Raw genomic sequence first — 18,477 nt, 5'->3', positions numbered from 1 at the left:
GTTTAATATATATGTTTCATCATTGGCTCCGATCATCAGTGCATTTGGCTTTGGCCTCACCTCCTATGAAGATGACACCCACATTGTGGTGTGTCTGTTTCCAGGTCAGGAAAGAGGACTAGATAAAAGTTTCCATGAGTGTATGTCATCTGTTGGCAGCTGGATGGCGGAAAAGTGCCTAAAGCTTAATTCAGGCAAGACGAAGGTTATACTATTCGGAAATTACGCCAATTTCTGAAACTAGTGGCCATCTTCCATGGGCTCTCTCCCTACACCTATGAAAAAAGTGAAAAACCTGGGAGTAATCGTAGAAGATAGACTTACCTTTGGCAATCAAGTTAATGCAGTCTCATCTTCAACAGCGTATGTTCTAAAAACAGTGAAAAAAATATTACCGTTTTGACCATCTGACAGTCGGCAAATAGTGGTCACTGCGCTAGTCTTATCAAGGCTGGATTATTGTAATTGTCTATATTTGAATCTTCAGGAACGTTTTATGAACAAACTCCAAAGGCTGCAAAATGCGTCTGCCAGGTTACTTACATGCGCGCCCAAGTTTGATTCAATTTCCAAATGAATCAAAAAATTACACTGGCTCCCGGTGAGGAATCGGGTATGCTTTAAATCTTTGTGTACCGTATTTAAGGCACTCCAAGGAATAGGACCCGACTTCCTATGAAACAATTTAAATGATACATATCAAAAAGAAATCTTCGCTCCCTAGGAGCCAAGTTGGTTACAGTCCCAGTTACAAAAAAGGTGACATGGGGAGGCCGAAGCATTGTCTTTGGGGCAGCCAAAGCCTAGAATGACCTCCCTTTTCACCTGAGAAAAGCCGCAGATCTTCTTGCATTTAGGAGGGGTTTAAAGACTTGGCTTTTTGATAAGTAACTGTGCATCTGCTGCTTTTGCTGAACGGATAGGTAACTAGTGCCAGGATACCTCTGGGTAACCGTTGCGCTTACAACATTCTGTAAAATAACATAACTATCCTATTGCCCTCTGCCCTCCGATGTCTGTGTGCATGCTCCTGCCACCTCCTTGTTGCCCAAAATGTTCCATGGAACTGCCACTGCCCCTCTTCTCTACTTTGAATATACTGTTCAGATGCTACGGCCCCTCCCAGAAGCCCGCCATGCACAGATGGCTGCTGATTATCCCTGCCCCCTCAACCCTGCCTTCCATTGTCTGAGTTCCATGCCACTATAACCTCCATTCTGCCCTCCATGACTAATTTTGCTGCCAATCCCTTCTGCCCTCCATGCTCAGTTGTGCTGTAACTGTTCCACCTGCCCATTATGTGTGGTCTGTTATAAAGCCCCTGAGTTCTTCTTGTGCCCTCTGTATCTGTCTTCAGTCCCTATATTTCCCTTGTGCATACCTCTGCCCTATCCCTCTTTCCAATCATGGTCTGCTGTGCTGCCACTAACCCTTCCACATGCTGTGCATGGTCTTTGTGCTGCCACTGCCCCCTCCGCATGCCTTGTGTGTTCAGCTTGCTGCCCCTGACCATCTCCTAACTTACTCTCTGCTGTCCATGTAAATGCCCTTATAGACTCCTTGTCGCCCTCCATGGTGTGTTGTGCTTCTAGTGCCTATAACATCTCCCCTGTATGGTCTTCTTGCAGCTCCTACCATGATCCCTTGCTCCCTGCCCCTTGCTGTCCATGCGTTACAACAAACATATGATGGACGGAATGCTGACAATGCAGACATTCTCCCCCATTCAAGAGATCTGGGTTAAATCCATCGTTTTTTTGCCCACTACGCCACCCCAGTTCAGACATGGCCATATGCAAATCAGTCTTGACCCTGTGCCTCATGGGAACAGTCCAGCCCGAACTGCCAAGCCATGTCTTCCCTGGACCGGAATCAAGCATCCTAGGACCGGTTTCTGGCTATCAGCCGTCATCAGCCAGGATAGCTTGACTCCAGTGGCGTAGTGAGCACGGGTTCCACGTCTGGGAATACCCATCCCACTTAGGGCGAAAAGCGTTACAACAAACAAATGATGGACGGAATGCTGACAATGCAGACATTCTCCCCCAGTCAAGAGATCTGGGTTAAATCCATCGTTCTTTTGCCCACTACGCCACCCCAGTTCAGACAAGGCCATATGCAAATCAGTCTTGACCCTGTGCCTCATGGGAACAGTCCAGCCCGAACTGCCAAGCCATGTCTTCCCTGGAACGGAATCAAGCATCCTAGGACCGGTTTCTGGCTATCAGCCGTCATCAGCCAGGATAGCTTGACTCCAGTGGCGTAGTGAGCACGGGTCCCACGTCTGGGAATACCCATCCCACTTAGGGCGAAAAGCGTTACAACAAACAAATGATGGACGGAATGCTGACAATGCAGACATTCTCCCCCAGTCAAGAGATCTGGGTTAAATCCATCGTTCTTTTGCCCACTACGCCACCCTAGTTCAGACATGGCCATATGCAAATCAGTCTTGACCCTGTGCCTCATGGGAACAGTCCAGCCCGAACTGCCAAGCCATGTCTTCCCTGGACCGGAATCAAGCACCCTAGGACCGGTTTCCGGCTATCAGCCGTCATCAGCCAGGATAGCTTGACTCCAGTGGCGTAGTGAGCACGGGTCCCACGTCTGGGAATACCCATCCCACTTAGGGCGAAAAGCGTTACAACAAACAAATGATGGACGGAATGCTGACAATGCAGACATTCTCCCCAGTCAAGAGATCTGGGTTAAATCCATCGTTCTTTTGCCCACTACGCCACCCCAGTTCAGACATGGCCATATGCAAATCAGTCTTGACCCTGTGCCTCATGGGAACAGTCCAGCCCGAACTGCCAAGCCATGTCTTCCCTGGACAGGAATCAAGCATCCTAGGACCGGTTTCTGGCTATCAGCCGTCATCAGCCAGGATAGCTTGACTCCAGTGGCGTATTGAGCACGGGTCCACATCGGGGAATACCCATCCCACTTAGGGCGAAAAGTGTTACAACAAACAAATGATGGACGGAATGCTGACAATGCAGACATTCTCCCCAGTCAAGAGATCTGGGTAAAATCCATCGTTCTTTTGCCCAATACGCCACCCCAGTTCAGACATGGCCATATGCAAATCAGTCTTGACCCTGTGCCTCATGGGAACAGTCCACCCCGAACTGCCAAGCCATGTCTTCCCTGGACCGGAATCAAGCATCCTAGTACCGGTTTCTGGCTATCAGCCGTCATCAGCCAGGATAGCTTGACTCCAGTGGCGTAGTGAGCACGGGTCCCACGTCTGGGAATACCCATCCCACTTAGGGCGAAAAGCGTTACAACAAACAAATGATGGACGGAATGCTGACAATGCAGACATTCTTCCCCAGTCAAGAGATCTGGGTTAAATCCATCGTTCTTTTGCCCACTACGCCACCCCAGTTCAGACATGGCCATATGCAAATCAGTCTTGACCCTGTGCCTCATGGGAACAGTCCAGCCCGAACTGCCAAGCCATGTCTTCCCTGGAATGGAATCAAGCATCCTAGGACCGGTTTCTGGCTATCAGCCGTCATCAGCCAGGATAGCTTGACTCCAGTGGCGTAGTGAGCACGGGTCCCACGTCTGGGAATACCCATCCCACTTAGGGCGAAAAGCGTTACAACAAACAAATGATGGACGGAATGCTGACAATGCAGACATTCTCCCCCAGTCAAGAGATCTGGGTTAAATCCATCGTTCTTTTGCCCACTACGCCACCCCAGTTCAGACATGGCCTTATGCAAATCAGTCTTGACCCTGTGCCTCATGGGAACAGTCCAGCCCGAACTTCCAAGCCATATCTTCCCTGGACCGGAATCAAGCATCCTAGGACCGGTTTCTGGCTATCAGCCGTCATCAGCCAGGATAGCTTGACTCCAGTGGCATAGTGAGCACGGGTCCCACGTCTGGGAATACCCATCCCACTTAGGGCGAAAAGCGTTACAACAAACAAATGATGGACGGAATGCTGACAATGCAGACATTCTCCCCCAGTCAAGAGATCTGGGTTAAATCCATCGTTCTTTTGCCCACTACGCCACCCCAGTTCAGACATGGCCATATGCAAATCAGTCTTGACCCTGTGCCTCATGGGAACAGTCCAGCCCGAACTGCCAAGCCATGTCTTCCCTGGACCGGAATCAAGCATCCTAGGACCGGTTTCTGGCTATCAGCCTTCATCAGCCAGGATAGCTTGACTCCAGTGGCGTAGTGAGCACGGGTCCCACGTCTGGGAATACCCATCCCACTTAGGGCGAAAAGCGTTACAACAAACAAATGATGGACGGAATGCTGACAATGCAGACATTCTCCCCCAGTCAAGAGATCTGGGTTAAATCCATCGTTCTTTTGCCCACTACGCCACCCCAGTTCAGACATGGCCATATGCAAATCAGTCTTGACCCTGTGCCTCATGGGAACAGTCCAGCCCGAACTGCCAAGCCATGTCTTCCCTGGACCGGAATCAAGCATCCTAGGACCGGTTTCTGGCTATCAGCCGTCATCAGCCAGGATAGCTTGACTCCAGTGGCGTAGTGAGCACGGATCCACTTCGGGGAATACCCATCCCACTTAGGGCGAAAAGCGTTACAACAAACAAATGATGGACGGAATGCTGACAATGCAGACATTCTCCCCCAGTCAAGAGATCTGGGTTAAATCCATCGTTCTTTTGCCCACTACGCCACCCCAGTTCAGACATGGCCATATGCAAATCAGTCTTGACCCTGTGCCTCATGGGAACAGTCCAGCCCAAACTGCCAAGCCATGTCTTCCCTGGACCGGAATCAAGCATCCTAGGACCGGTTTCTGGCTATCAGCCTTCATCAGACAGGATAGCTTGACTCCAGTGGCGTAGTGAGCACGGGTCCCACGTCTGGGAATACCCATCCCACTTAGGGCGAAAAGCGTTACAACAAACAAATGATGGACGGAATGCTGACAATGCAGACATTATCCCCCAGTCAAGAGATCTGGGTTAAATCCATCGTTCTTTTGCCCACTACGCCACCCCAGTTCAGACATGGCCATATGCAAATCAGTCTTGACCCTGTGCCTCATGGGAACAGTCCAGCCCGAACTGCCAAGCCATGTCTTCCCTGGACCGGAATCAAGCATCCTAGGACCGGTTTCTGGCTATCAGCCGTCATCAGCCAGGATAGCTTGACTCCAGTGGCGTAGTGAGCACGGGTCCCACGTCTGGGAATACCCATCCCACTTAGGGCGAAAAGCCTTACAACAAACAAATGATGGACGGAATGCTGACAATGCAGACATTCTCCCCCAGTCAAGAGATCTGGGTTAAATCCATCGTTCTTTTGCCCACTACGCCACCCCAGTTCAGACATGGCCATATGCAAATCAGTCTTGACCCTGTGCCTCATGGGAACAGTCCAGCCCGAACTGCCAAGCCATGTCTTCCCTGGACCGGAATCAAGCATCCTAGGACCAGTTTCTGGCTATCAGCCGTCATCAGCCAGGATAGCTTGACTCCAGTGGCGTAGTGAGCACGGGTCCCACGTCTGGGAATACCCATCCCACTTAGGTCGAAAAGCGTTACAACAAACAAATGATGGACGGAATGCTGACAATGCAGACATTCTCCCCCAGTCAAGAGATGTGGGTTAAATCCATCGTTCTTTTGCCTACTACGCCACCCCAGTTCAGACATGGCCATATGCAAATCAGTCTTGACCCTGTGCCTCATGGGAACAGTCCAGCCCGAACTGCCAAGCCATGTCTTCCCTGGACCGGAATCAAGCATCCTAGGACCGGTTTCTGGCTATCAGCCGTCATCAGCCAGGATAGCTTGACTCCAGGTGAGTAGTGAGCACGGGTCCCACGTCTGGGAATACCCATCCCACTTAGGGCGAAAAGCGGTACAACAAACAAATGATGGACGGAATGCTGACAATGCAGACATTTCCCCCCAGTCAAGAGATCTGGGTTAAATCCATCGCTTTTTTGTCCACTACGCCACCCCAGTTCAGACATGGCCATATGCAAATCAGTCTTGACCCTGTGCCTCATGGGAACAGTCCAGCCCGAACTGCCAAGCCATGTCTTCCCTGGACCGGAATCAAGCATCCTAGGACCGGTTTCTGGCTATCAGCCGTCATCAGCCAGGATAGCTTGACTCCAGTGGCGTAGTGAGCACGGGTCCCACGTCTGGGAATACCCATCCCACTTAGGGCGAAAAGCGTTACAACAAACAAATGATGGACGGAATGCTGACAATGCAGACATTCTCCCCCAGTCAAGAGATCTGGGTTAAATCCATCGTTCTTTTGCCCACTACGCCAGCCCAGTTCAGACATGGCCATATGCAAATCAGTCTTGACCCTGTGCCTCATGGGAACAGTCCAGCCCGAACTGCCAAGCCATGTCTTCCCTGGACCGGAATCAAGCATCCTAGGACTGGTTTCTGGCTATCAGCCGTCATCAGCCAGGATAGCTTGACTCCTGTGGCGTAGTGAGCACGGGTCCCACGTCTGGGAATACCCATCCCACTTAGGGCGAAAAGCGTTACAACAAACCAATGATGGACGGAATGCTGACAATGCAGATATTCTCCCCCAGTCAAGAGATCTGGGTTAAATCCACCGTTCTTTTGCCCACTACGCCACCCCAGTTCAGACATGGCCATATGCAAATCAGTCTTGACCCTGTGCCTCATGGGAACAGTCCAGCCCGAACTGCCAAGCCATGTCTTCCCTGGACCGGAATCAAGCATCCTAGGACCGGTTTCTGGCTATCAGCCGTCATCAGCCAGGATAGCTTGACTCCAGTGGCGTAGTGAGCACGGGTCCCACGTCTGGGAATACCCATCCCACTTAGGGCGAAAAGCGTTACAACAAACAAATGATGGACGGAATGCTGAGAATGCAGACATTCTCCCCCAGTCAAGAGATCTGGGTTAAATCCATCGTTCTTTTGCCCACTACGCCACCCCAGTTCAGACATGGCCATATGCAAATCAGTCTTGACCCTGTGCCTCATGGGAACAGTCCAGCCCGAACTGCCAAGCCATGTCTTCCCTGGACCGGAATCAAGCATCCTAGGACCGGTTTCTGGCTATCAGCCGTCATCAGCCAGGATAGCTTGACTCCAGTGGCGTAGTGAGCACGGATTCACATCGGGGAATACCCATCCCACTTAGGGCGAAAAGCGTTACAACAAACAAATGATGGACGGAATGCTGACAATGCAGACATTCTCCCCCAGTCAAGAGATCTGGGTTAAATCCATCGTTCTTTTGCCCACTACGCCACCCCAGTTCAGACATGGCCATATGCAAATCAGTCTTGACCCTGTGCCTCATGGGAACAGTCCAGCCCGAACTGCCAAGCCATGTCTTCCCTGGACCGGAATCAAGCATCCTAGGACCGGTTTCTGGCTATCAGCCGTCATCAGCCAGGATAGCTTGACTCCAGTGGCGTAGTGAGCACGGGTCCCACGTCTGGGAATACCCATCCCACTTAGGGCGAAAAGCGTTACAATAAACAAATGATGGACGGAATGCTGACAATGCAGACATTCTCCCCCAGTCAAGAGATCTGGGTTAAATCCATCGTTCTTTTGCCCACTACGCCACCCCAGTTCAGACATGGCCATATGCAAATCAGTCTTGACCCTGTGCCTCATGGGAACAGTCCAGCCCGAACTGCTAAGCCATGTCTTCCCTGGACCGGAATCAAGCATCCTAGGACCGGTTTCTGGCTATCAGCCGTCATCAGCCAGGATAGCTTGACTCCAGTGGCGTAGTGAGCACGGGTCCCACGTCTGGGAATACCGATCCCACTTAGGGCAAAAAGCGTTACAACAAACAAATGATGGACGGAATGCTGACAATGCAGACATTCTCCCCCAGTCAAGAGATCTGGGTTAAATCCATCGTTCTTTTGCCCACTACGCCACCCCAGTTCAGACATGGCCATATGCAAATCAGTCTTGACCCTGTGCCTCATGGGAACAGTCCAGCCCGAACTGCCAAGCCATGTCTTCCCTGGACCGGCATCAAGCATCCTAGGACCGGTTTCTGGCTATCAGCCGTCATCAGCCAGGATAGCTTGACTCCAGTGGCGTAGTGAGCACGGGTCCCACGTCTGGGAATACCCATCCCATTTAGGGCGAAAAGCGTTACAACAAACAAATGATGGACGGAATGCTGACAATGCAGACATTCTCCCCCAGTCAAGAGAGCTGGGTTAAATCCATCATTCTTTTGCCCACTACGCCACCCCAGTTCAGACATGGCCATATGCAAATCAGTCTTGACCCTGTGCCTCATGGGAACAGTCCAGCCCGAACTGCCAAGCCATGTCTTCCCTGGACCGGAATCAAGCATCCTAGGACCGGTTTCTGGCTATCAGCCGTCATCAGCCAGGATAGCTTGACTCCAGTGGCGTAGTGAGCACGGGTCCCACGTCTGAGAATACCCATCCCACTTAGGGCGAAAAGCGTTACAACAAACAAATGATGGACGGAATGCTGACAATGCAGACATTCTCCCCCAGTCAAGAGATCTGGGTTAAATCCATCGTTCTTTTGCCCACTACGCCAGCCCAGTTCAGACATGGCCATATGCAAATCAGTCTTGACCCTGTGCCTCATGGGAACAGTCCAGCCCGAACTGCCAAGCCATGTCTTCCCTGGACCGGAATCAAGCATCCTAGGACCGGTTTCTGGCTATCAGCCGTCATCAGACAGGATAGCTTGACTCCAGTGGCGTAGTGAGCACGGGTCCCACGTCTGGGAATACCCATCCCACTTAGGGCGAAAAGCGTTACAACAAACAAATGATGGACGGAATGCTGACAATGCAGACATTCTCCCCCAGTCAAGAGATCTGGGTTAAATCCATCGTTCTTTTGCCCACTACGCCACCCCAGTTCAGACATGGCCATATGCAAATCAGTCTTGACCCTGTGCCTCATGTGAACAGTCCAGCCCGAACTGCCAAGCCATGTCTTCCCTGGACCGGAATCAAGCATCCTAGGACCGGTTTCTGGCTATCAGCCGTCATCAGCCAGGATAGCTTGACTCCAGTGGCGTAGTGAGCACGGGTCCCACGTCTGGGAATACCCATCCCACTTAGGGCGAAAAGCGTTACAACAAACAAATGATGGACGGAATGCTGACAATGCAGACATTCTCCCCCAGTCAAGAGATCTGTGTTAAATCCATCGTTCTTTTGCCCTCTACGCCACCCCAGTTCAGACATGGCCATATGCAAATCAGTCTTGACCCTGTGCCTCATGGGAACAGTCCAGCCCGAACTGCCAAGCCATGTCTTCCCTGGACCGGAATCAAGCATCCTAGAACTGGTTTCTGGCTATCAGCCGTCATCAGCCAGGATAGCTTGACTCCAGTGGCGTAGTGAGCACGGGTCCCACGTCTGGGAATACCCATCCCACTTAGGGCGAATAGCGTTACAACAAACAAATGATGGACGGAATGCTGACAATGCAGACATTCTCCCCCAGTCAAGAGATCTGGGTTAAATCCATCGTTCTTTTGCCCACTACGCCACCCCAGTTCAGACATGGCCATATGCAAATCAGTCTTGACCTTGTGCCTCATGGGAACAGTCCAGCCCGAACTGCCTAGCCATGTCTTCCCTGGACCGGAATCAAGCATCCTAGGACCGGTTTCTGGCTATCAGCTGTCATCAGCCAGGATAGCTTGACTCCAGTGGCGTAGTGAGCACGGGTCCCACGTCTGGGAATACCCATCCCACTTAGGGCGAAAAGCGTTTCAACAAACAAATGATGGACGGAATGCTGACAATGCAGACATTCTCCCCCAGTCAAGAGATCTGGGTTAAATCCATCGTTCTTTTGCCCACTACGCCACCCCAGTTCAGACATGGCCATATGCAAATCAGTCTTGACCCTGTGCCTCATGGGAACAGTCCAGCCTGAACTGCCAAGCCATGTCTTCCCTGGACCGGAATCAAGCATCCTAGGACCGGTTTCTGGCTATCAGCCGTCATCAGCCAGGATAGCTTGACTCCAGTGGCGTAGTGAGCACGGGTCCCATGTCTGGGAATACCCATCCCACTTAGGGCGAAAAGCGTTACAACAAACAAATGATGGACGGAATGCTGACAATGCAGACATTCTCCCCCAGTCAAGAGATCTGGGTTAAATCCATCGTTCTTTTGCCCACTACGCCACCCCAGTTCAGACTACGCCACTGGAGTCAAGCTATCCTGGCTGATGACGGCTGATAGCCAGAAACCGGTCCTAGGATGCTTGATTCCGGTCCAGGGAAGACATGGCTTGGCAGTTCGGGCTGGACTGTTCCCATGAGGCACAGGGTCAAGACTGATTTGCATATGGCCATGTCTGAACTGGGGTGGCGTAGTGGGCAAAAGAACGATGGATTTAACCCAGATCTCTTGACTGGGGGAGAATGTCTGCGTTGTCAGCATTCTGTCCATCATTTGTTTGTTGTAACGCTTTTCGCCCTAAGTGGGATGGGTATTCCCAGACGTGGGACCCGTGCTCACTACGCCACTGGAGTCAAGCTATCCTGGCTGATGACGGCTGATAGCCTGAAACTGGTCCTAAGATGCTTGATTCCGGTCCAGGGAAGACATGGCTTGGCAGTTTGGGCTGGACTGTTCCCATGAGGCACGGGGTCAAGACTGATTTGCATATGGCCATGTCTGAACTGGGGTGGCGTAGTGGGCAAAAGAACGATGGATTTAACCCAGATCTCTTGACTGGGGGAGAATGTCTGCATTGTCAGCATTCCGTCCATCATTTGTTTGTTGTAACGCTTTTCGCCCTAAGTGGGATGGGTATTCCCAGACGTGGGACCCGTGCTCACTACGCCACTGGAGTCAAGCTATCCTGGCTGATGACGGCTGATAGCCAGAAACCGGTCCTAGGATGCTTGATTCCGGTCCAGGGAAGACATGGCTTGGCAGTTCGGGCTGGGCTGTTCCCCTGAGGCACAGGGTCAAGACTGATTTGCATATGGCCATGTCTGAACTGGGGTGGCGTAGTGGGCAAAAGAACGATGGATTTAACCCAGATCTCTTGACTGGGGGAGAATATCTGCATTGTCAGCATTCCGTCCATCATTTGTTTGTTGTAACCCTTGCTCTCCATGGGCATGCCCCTATCCCCTGCGTCCTGCCTTCCACAGTCCGTTTGTGTATCCCTGCCTCCTGCCCTCCATTGTGCGTTGTGATGTAACTGCAGCTCTTGCCTGTCCTGTTTGGTCAGCTTCTGGTGCTTGTCTCCTTCCCCCTGCCCTCTGTTGTCCATGTGCATTGCCCTGTCTCCTCCCTGTTGCTTTCCATTGTGCTCTTCTTCCCACCCACTTGCCCTGGGTAGTGTATTGGGTTGCAACAACCCCGGAGGCCTGCCCTATTAGGTCAATCCTGTGCCCCACCACCTCTCACCTCCCTCCTCCTCTCCATTCTATAATTCCATGTCCCTATCACATTACCCCTGCCCTTCGTGGTCCTTAGAACCATACATGCCAATATTTTTAATTTATTAAGTGGGAGATTTTGAAAAAAACGGAGAAATAAAAAAATACAAAGGAACTGTTTTTTCCTATTGACACAATGAAAAAAATATATTTTTGTAGGCAGACAGCTAAAATAAAGCCCATATGGGTCTATATGCATGCTTGTTTTTACTGCCAATTCCTCTCCATTCTTTCCTCAATAGTCAATTGTAAAGCAGGAGCCTCTCATGCCTGTCCTGTATGGTTGGTTTGCTGCCCATGCCACTTTTTTCCCCTATCCTCCATAGTTTGTTGTGCTGCCCCTTACAGCTGGCCAGCATGCTTAATTTGCTGCCTCCACGTCCTCCTCCCTGCCCTCCTTTGCCTGAGTTTGTACCCTGACCTCTGCTTCCCCTGACTGTTCTAATAAACAACTACATTGCTACTATTCTGTATTTATTAAAAAAGTGTAACAACTGAAGTCATCTTGATGGAATCAAAACTGTAAAACCTAAAGAATTTCCTTTAGAAATGCTAAAAATGATGGTGTCTTGTTCCCAAAGAAATCATGGTTAGTGCACTAAAAACTAAAATGAGGTCACACTTTCTGAATACTTTCATACTATGCACTATTTTTATTTTCATGTTATCCAGTTGATCCCTTGATTATTTGGTTCACTTCGGGGAGCGGATGAGGCATTACCGTCAGAGCTGCCGACACTGGAACTGGGGAACTAGATTCAAGTTTCTGCACTGCATCAACTTCCTGTGATTCTGGGCAGATCACTTAGGCACAGATTTAGTAATATACTCTGACCCGTGGTGGAGAGGCCACCCACCTAAATTATAAATACCTGCCAAGCAGGAGGTTCCTGTCAATGCATTTCACTCTTTGCTGCGGAGCTGTGTCCAAAGGACACAGCCCTGTTGCAAACAATATTCTTTTTTTTTCAAAAGGAAAAAATGTAATGCTCCCCTCACCATGTGGGACTTCACCTATGGCTGACAGAGCATCATAATGGTTTTACTTTTCCTTAGCTGGCAGTAAGAAGCAGTAATAAATGACTACATATTCCCCCAACTAAATTGTGTGGGCGGATATGTAGCCATTTTTCCAATGGCCTTCACTCCTTAGGGCCATCAAAGGAGTTTGATCATGACTGAGAAAGAGTGGTCTCTGCGATACCTTGGCAAAACGTAACGTCTGCTTGAATTCAATTAAATCTGGTGTCGGACCACTATGTTGGGGAGGGTAGACATAGACACATAGACACACAGACAAACAGACAAATATATATGCGTTCAAACAGGGAAAGGAGAATTTTAGGCTGGCACTAATTCTCAGATCCTCGTTTCCCTTACAGGAAGTAATCCATAGGGTCCATCTTAGTTTATGTTCTGAGAAACTACACATGTAGGCTTGAAAAGTCCATATAAAAGTTTTTAGTTCCAAACTTTCTTCATTTCAGACATGTGTAAAAAAGTTCCTCATTGAAAATATGCCTTCCACAGCCATGCCAACAAGTGTTTCGTGAGCTTTTTGCTTCTTCAGGGCTGTTGTGTATGAAAACATAATAAATATTCTCTTACTGTCAACATCTCATGTAGCAACAAATCATGCTGAAACAAAACTTGCAACCCATTGTAATTAAATATCTATTCCTACATCAAAACCCTACAGCTGTAATTCACAACAGAGCCTGACACAATATTTCAATTGACAACAATTATAATAAGAAGAATAATATATATATATATGTAGACCATCTCTAAAATGCACAAAAAGAAGAGAAGGAAGAAAAACAAACTCACAGATACAAATTTTAACAAATACATCGAAAAGAGAGATTGGAAAAAAGTTTGAAAATGAGAGAAAATGAAGAGGAAGGGAGGAATAGAGAGAGGTTACAATACCATTATACATGAATTCCACCATTCTTAACATGATATCTTCATACAAGTGCAATACAATATTGTGAATCACATAGGTCATTTCACATCTAAGAAACTTTATCCACACTGTTCAATAATATATCCAGCTACAGCAAATTAATTGTTGAACCTATGGTGAAAATCTCATAGGTTATAGTAAACATTAAAATTACTATCCTGTTTTTTACCCGAACAATATCCAATTCCTATATCTCCATGAACAGACTTATCAGGAAGTTACTAAATGACCAGCAGTCAAAAAAGTTGTTATGAAACAGTTTTTAACTATCAGGAATATTAGACAGATTTTCTGAAACCATCATGTTGACTCTCATTCATGTACAAAATGTAATTCAGAGAATGATTAACCTCAGGTGAGTGGAGAATTAGAGTTTGAATTTTGTAGTATTTTTACGCTGTAATATTTTTTATTATATGTCTAAATAAAATCTCTCATTGAAGGAAAATGGAAGGAGTACTTAATCTTATTATAAATCAATTTGCAACCTTAAAAATCTTACTGTTTATATCATCTATAATACGGGATAACTGGTTGAATATAAAAGTTACAATACAACTTCTAATACTGTGAGTCAAATAAATTAATCCCTGGAACTTCTGACCCTAATAAGAAGATTGCACGAGTCCAACTTTGCAAAAATTCAATGGGGCGGCCTGGGGGAATCAACCACCGAGTTCCCCGTTGAGCGGGGTGTCCGCCAAGGATGTGCAATGGCCCCAACACTATTCTCTTTGTATATTAATGGAATAGTGGACTATATGCTCCAGACCAACACTGATGCTCCAAAATTGGCAGGTGCAACCACACCAATATTAATGTTTGCTGACGACACTCTTATAGTGTCAAAAACCCCGAGCGGCATGCAGAGGGCACTGGCAATTTTCGAAAACTTTTGTAAAGACCATGGACTGGAGGTCAACGTGGCAAAGACAAAGCTTATGACCTTCAACCCACACACTAGCTATAGAGCCGGTAAGCTTATGATGAACGGCCAAATTCTCGAGGAGGTAACTAACTTTACATACCTAGGCATTCACATGTCCCACAATAATCGGTGGAATAGGCATCTGGAAATGTCAACATTGAAACTTACCCAAATATCGGGAACGCTGGTTAAAGAGTTCAAAAAATCCCTTACCAAACCTCTTAAACCAGTGTTACAAGTCTATGAGGCAAAGGCCCTAAACTCAGTTCTGTATGGAGCTGAGTTATGGGGCTTTGATAGATTAACATCCCTCACCGCAGTCGAAAATAAATTTTTCCGCTCCATTACAGGCTTGCCACAAAGTACGCCAATGGTCCCACTGCGCTACGACCTAGGCAGGAAGTCCATTAAAGATTTGGCCAATCTCCGCCCAGTTTTATACTGGAGGAGATTATGGACTACCCCGGAGCTTCGACCTTACGCAGTGGGCATCATGGACGTAATCCAGGTTGATAAGTTTCACAAAATCAAGTGGCTAAGGAACCTTCGAGAATCATTAAAAGCTTTGGGACTGGAAAACCTATGGAATGATCCAGCGGCCGCTGACTTTCCTCTAAAAAAGCTTTTGAAAAAACTTTATTGGGACAAGGTAAATCATAGGGTGTGGGCAGCCTCTACTTCCCCTACAATGACTAGCCGCTTCCTAGAGGCAAAGGTTACACCCCTTCTGGAACCCTATTGGGATTTGATAACATCACCAAAGGATAGGAAACTCTATTTTCAACTTAGAGTAGGCTCCCTCCCACTAAGGGCTTTAACTTCTGGGTGGTTTGGTGGAAGTACATGTACCTGCCCTGCTTGTGGAGCCAAAAAAGAAACCATTGGCCATTTCCTGTTTGTGTGCCCTGTATATGCCGTCCCTAGACGTCACTGGCTCTCCCCTTTATGCAAACTGTTGGGTACTAGGAGCTCTGTTGTAGCTATTCGAATTTTATGCACGAGCACCTTACCAGTTCATTCAATAGGCCTAGCTAAATATTTGGGGTGGGCATGGTCACTTAGATTAAAAACCATTCATTGTATAGAGAATGTATTTGGGCAGGTTTAAAGCTTTTTAAATGTACTGCTGTCATTTTTGCCTTAATTACCTTTTTTTAATTCACGTGTATTGCACATCATTTGTCTGCTGTAATGTTTAATACTTTCTTACCAAAAATGTTTTTATCTATTTATTGGAACGTATTTATTGAATTAGTGATTGTGAATTTTATATATTTGTGATTTGTTGTGTCTTGTATGAATTATTTTTAATTCGAATAAAGATTTATGATGATGAAATAAATCAATCAGATTAGTCCCATGTCCCTTGTCTCATACAAGCATGAACAGTTCTTCTGTGAAGAATCTATAATCTAGTAAAATGAATAGGATTTTTAGCCTCATGTCGGTCTTATCAGATTTTATAGCATCTCATTATAACTATTTAGAACAACAACTCCAAAGTTAAAATGTACCTTTCAATATGGTCCATCAAAGAACACCCTCAGGTTATTCCAAAATCCCTTTTCACTCATAGACACAAACCCTTCTTCTGTGCGACATCTATTATCTATGAAAGGGTAATTAACCTCATGACCGTTTTGTCCTGTTATATAAGTAAATCTGATCTCATAACAACTAAGCTTTCAAAACACGACTCAAAACTGGGGCGACTACGGTCATCTGTACTTTATGGCTATTGCTGAGTCATATAACTACTGCAAACTACTTGAACAGGGAACCTAAAGTTAGAAAAGCTAAAGAATATAAACATCCTAATGCAAAAAACCTCTCTTCATATACATAGAACCAATAAAACATATTTTGGCATGTGTTTTGCAATACATTAACATACTGTGAGATGTAATTAGATCAGAAACCAAGTCTCATGCTGTGCCAACTGACAGAAATCTTGATTGTGTGTTCCAGCGTTGATGAGGTATTATTTAAGCGCTATCCAGAGGCATTTGTCACAACACACATTTGCTCTTGCTTTCCACATTTCTTAAATAAACATTCCACACTCATAAATATAGAAATCTAATACAAAGACGTTACTTCAGGATTCAGTCTCAGAAGCATAGATCTGGTTGCTAGGTAGACCTCGTGGAAGCAGTTGAACACAGAGCTTCATTCCCAGGTGCCTTGCATAATGAGTAGAAAGTGACCCATGCAGTTTCTTCTAAACACATTTAGAAAGCATGCAGTGTGAAACAGAGGGAGTCTAGTACCTAAAGGCTTCTTTCCATAGGTCATCTTGCCACTAAAAAGGCACTGACACACTCATTGAGGTCTCTAAAAAGATGCTGACACTCAGAAGAGTGGCATGACGGAGTCAGACTTTCTTTTGATTTAGGCCTGGCATTGCAAGCTCTGCCTCTCTAATGAAACTGGTTGAAAAAAGTGAAGTTAAAACATGTTGCCAGATGTATTAACCTCTATATGAGTCCATGTAAGTCTCTGCAAAGGTACACTGCAAGAAGACCATAGATAGAGAGATTTGTGCTTTAAACTGAAAGAGTACTTTGTCAACTTTGAATGGCTGACTGCTACCATTCTTGGTAATGACTCAACCTGTATGGGTACTCTGACACATGTGCTGCAGATGATGACCCTAACTTATAAACTATACAGTCTATCATTAGCCTGGACAAATATTGTCCAAGCTACTTTAGCATTTAGTCCCAAAAGCACAGATCCGGTTGCTCAGTAAACCTCATGGAAGCACTTGAACACACAGCTTCATACCCGCTGCCCTGTATAATGATCAGAAACTGACCCATGTAGCTTTGTTTACACACATTTAGAGAGTATGCGGTGTGAAACAGAGGTAATATGCTATCTATAGGCTTCTTTACATGTGTCATCTTGCCCCTAAAATGGCACTCACACACTCATTGAGATCTCTAGAAAGATGCTGACACTCAGGAGGGTGGCATGACCGGAGTCATACTTTTATTTAGGTTTAGGCCTGGCATCGCAAGCTCTGCCTCTATAATGAATCTTGTAGAGAAAAGTGAGCTTTAAAATATGACTAAGATATATTAACCTTTATCCTAGTGCATATAAGTCTCTGCACAATTGCATTACAAGTAGGCCCGACTTAGTGAGCTGTGTGCTTTAAACTGAAAGCGTATTTAGTCTAATTTCAATCTTTGACTGCTACCATATTATTGGTATGTCTCTACTTGTGCATGTAATCTGATATGAGTCCTACGGCTCATGACCCTAACTTAAAACTGATGCAGTCTATCATTACCCTGGACAAATATTGTCAGAACTACTTCACCTTTGTGTCCCAGAAGCATGGATCGCTTAGCTAGGCAGACTTTATGTTAGCACTTGAACACAAAGCTTCATTCCTGGCTTCCCTGAATAATGAACAGGAATTGACCCAGGCAACTGCTTCTAAATACATTTACAGAGCATGTGGTGTGAAGCAACAGTAGTCTAGTACATATACCCTCCTTTACATGTGTCATATTACCCATTAAAGGCACAGACTTATTCATTGACGTCTCTAGGAAGAGGCTGACAGTAATATGAGTAACATTACAGGACTTGCCCTTTCATTTTCCATTAGGCCTGGCACAGCAACATCTCTCTTTAAAAAAGTGGTAGAGGAATGTGAATTTAAAATATGGTGCCAAGTGTATTAACCTCTACCCCAGTCCATATAAATCTCTGCAAATGTACACTACAAATAGGCCATAGATAGTGATGTGTGCACTTGAAACTGAAAGTGCATGTTGTCAAGTTTGAATTTCTACTGCTGCCATAATTCAGGTATGTCTACATGTAGTTTGACATGTGTGGTGCAGCTCATGACCCTAAGTTAAAAACTATGCATTCTATCATACCCTTGGCAACACAAATCTATTTGCTACACAGGCCTCATGGAAGCACTTGAACTCACAGCTTCCTACCCTGCTGCCCTGTATAATAAGCAGAAAGTGATCCATGCAGATTCCTTTACACACATTTGCAAAGCATACGGTCTGAAACAGAGGTAGTCAACTACCTAGAGGCAACTTTACTTGTACCATCTTATCCCTGTTTTTCCTCAAGCGTCGGTACTAAATTTAGCTGCAAGCGAGAATACAGA

The sequence above is a fragment of the Triturus cristatus genome, chromosome 5_2 (assembly GCF_964204655.1).
Source record: "Triturus cristatus chromosome 5_2, aTriCri1.1, whole genome shotgun sequence".
Taxonomy (NCBI): Eukaryota; Metazoa; Chordata; class Amphibia; order Caudata; family Salamandridae; genus Triturus; species Triturus cristatus.
Note: the sequence above shows the minus strand (reverse complement) of the source record.